Source organism: Carlito syrichta, unplaced genomic scaffold, assembly GCF_000164805.1.
Source record: "Carlito syrichta isolate Samal-C Ts95f unplaced genomic scaffold, Tarsius_syrichta-2.0.1 Scaffold307270, whole genome shotgun sequence".
NCBI classification, from domain to species: Eukaryota; Metazoa; Chordata; class Mammalia; order Primates; family Tarsiidae; genus Carlito; species Carlito syrichta.
This window is the reverse complement of record NW_007251366.1, coordinates 483800-486624: the sequence shown is the minus strand read 5'-3', so window position 1 is coordinate 486624 and position 2825 is coordinate 483800.

Here is a 2825-nt window from a genome sequence, read left to right as displayed (position 1 = left end):
AGAAAATGACTGACAGTGGTGGGAAACTATGGAGGGGGAGGGGAAGGGAGATGGGATTAATGGTAGTAAATATCTGTCTGGGGATGGGGAGACACCTTTTATCACCAACGGTGCCTGAACAAAGCATATTTGTATACCTAACCCTTAACTGTACCCCACAATATCATAATAAAAAATATTGATTAAAAAAAAGACTTAGTAAAGGATATACATAAAACCAATTTAAAAGAATAAGTAATAATTCTGGCAAAATAATGAAAGGGCATTTTTGAGTATGAATTTTGGGTCTTAGCTTCTTTTAATCTGTGGCAAAAGGTGGCACAATATAATATGTAATCACCCTTATTAAAAACAAAACAGGCTGGGAATGGTGGTACATATCTATAATCTCAGCTGAGGCAGGAGGATCACTTGTTCAAGGCTAGGAGTTCAAGGCTGTAGTGAACCAGGGTTGTAACTATGAATAGTCACTGCATTCTACCCTGGGCAGCATAGCAAGACTTCATCTCTTAAAAAAGAAAAACAACAACAACAATAACAAAAAGTATATAATATTGCCTGCAGAGGTAAACATCAAATTCCTGGCATTAAATTTCAAGCAAAATTTTCCCCTCAAATCCCTACAGAATGTTATCATATCAGAGATGTTATCTTCAAGCCCAATTTTGTAGAAGATGTGTTAAACAGACCTTGTATATCTATTTTTTAGACAAATTATAGTGGAAATTGAAACTTAACGTTAAATAGTAGCTAGTGAAAGCATTCATATATGTAGCTACATTAAGTTACTGACGAAATAAGTTGATGCAAATATATGGTTATCTAAAATATAAAACTATTTTTCTTATATATTATTTGTATCAATAGTAATTTGACAGTAGTCAGGTAACCAATTAAAAATTTAACTCTCTAAGGAATAAAGATTTTTGTAAAGCAATAATCAGAATGACACTGATAAGTTTTTTTAATTTTTAATTTAATTTAATTTTTTTAACTGGTAGAATAAAGTTTATTTCTGAGTTTGAATCCAGGGAACAGAGCAGGAGTCGAGGTCTTTCTAAAATGGCTCTGCTCACCCTCTAGGCTTTTACAGTGCACTTTTACAGTCCAGAGTTGTCAATACCTATACATTAGCTATGTGGCCAGCAGAACATTATATAGAACTTAAGTTACAGCTGCATTTTACATTTAGACTGTGACATTTAGAGTAAAGAAAGTTTGCAAGGTCTAAGATATCATGCATTGACACTGATAAGTGTTGTACATGAAAAAAAATCGGCAAGGCCAGCAATCCATTTTAGAAGCTTGAAAAACTCATGGGTATTTTAAATTAAAGATAGGCCAATCCTCCTCTGCATGTGAAATACAGGTGGGAAGAAAGTAAAACCAACTTTTTCTAAATAGACCTTTTTATTTATTCAAGTGGTAGGTGCAATAGAGGCTTCAAGGGTGTGCACCATAAGACTTAAAGAGATATTTTCTTCGGCAAGTTTTATGGGCAGTTATTATTTAATTTTGTATACCATAGGATAATCTTGGTAGGATTTCTATAGAATGTTAGGTTTTGGGTAACACTGTCTGCTGATGAGCCAACCAGAATAAATAACTTGCTAAACTTAACTGCGAAGTCACTGAATTCAATGACTTCTTCAATATAATTCTATTTTTAATGTAAGTTGGACAATGGTGCATCAGGAGAATCCTTTTGAAGCCCAGAGTTTGAGTATTTGTTCAATGAATAAAGATATATCTTGAAAGAAAGTGAATCACTTTTACTAGATTCATTATAAAATCAAGTCAGTCATTTTAAATAAAAAATTAATAATATAATTATCAGTTACCTATAATATTTTTATTTTATATTTTTGAGTTGGAGCCTCACTCTGTCGCTCAGGCTGGAGTGCAGTGGCATGCTCATAGCCACACAACCTTGATCTTCTGGGCTCAAGGGATCCTTCTGTCTCAGCCTTTCAAGTAGCTGGAGCTACAGGCATGCACCACCATGCCCAGCTAATTTTTCTTGATTTATTGTAGAGACGAGGTATCACCAAGTTGCCGAGGTTGGTCTCACACCCCTGGGCTCAGGCAATCCCCTCACCTTGGCCTCCCAAAGTGCTGGGATTACAGGCATGAATCACTGTGTCAGGTCAGTTATCTATATTATTTAAAAAAAATAACCTGATAAAAATGATGAAGCCAGCCGGGCTCGGTGGCTCAGCCTGTAATCCCGTGCCTTTGGGAGTCTGAAGTGAGTGGATTGCCTGAGCACGCGGGTTCGAGACCCGCCCGGGCAGTGAGACTTCATCTCTACAATAAATAAATAAATAAATAAATCAGCCGGGCATGGTAGCGCATGCCTGTAATTCCGGGTACTTGGAAGGCTGAGGCGGAAGGATGGCCGGAGCCCAGCAGATCGAGGCTGCAGTGGCCGGGAGCGGCCACTGCACTCCAGTCTGGATGACAGCAGAGTGAGACTCCAACTCAAAAAAAAAAAAAAAAAGAAATGATGAAGCCATGTACTTAATATGTAAAAAATGGAAGGGCTTGCAATAAAGCGCTCATTCTGAGTAAGCTTCTCATCTACTTGCTTTGTGTCTGCCAGTGTGACCCACTCAAATGGTTAGTGGGTATGCAGAGATGATGCATATTGAAAGTTATATAGATATTTGCTAATGTTCTAAAATCAAATAATCTAGGAAAAGATAGAAACATTTCCAACAAATCTCTCGAGTCCCTGTAAAGTTTGTTATTTTTCTCAGTGGGAATTTCAGTCTGCCTCACTGCTGAACTTTGTAAGAAAATCATTTAGATTTTTAATCTTCCAA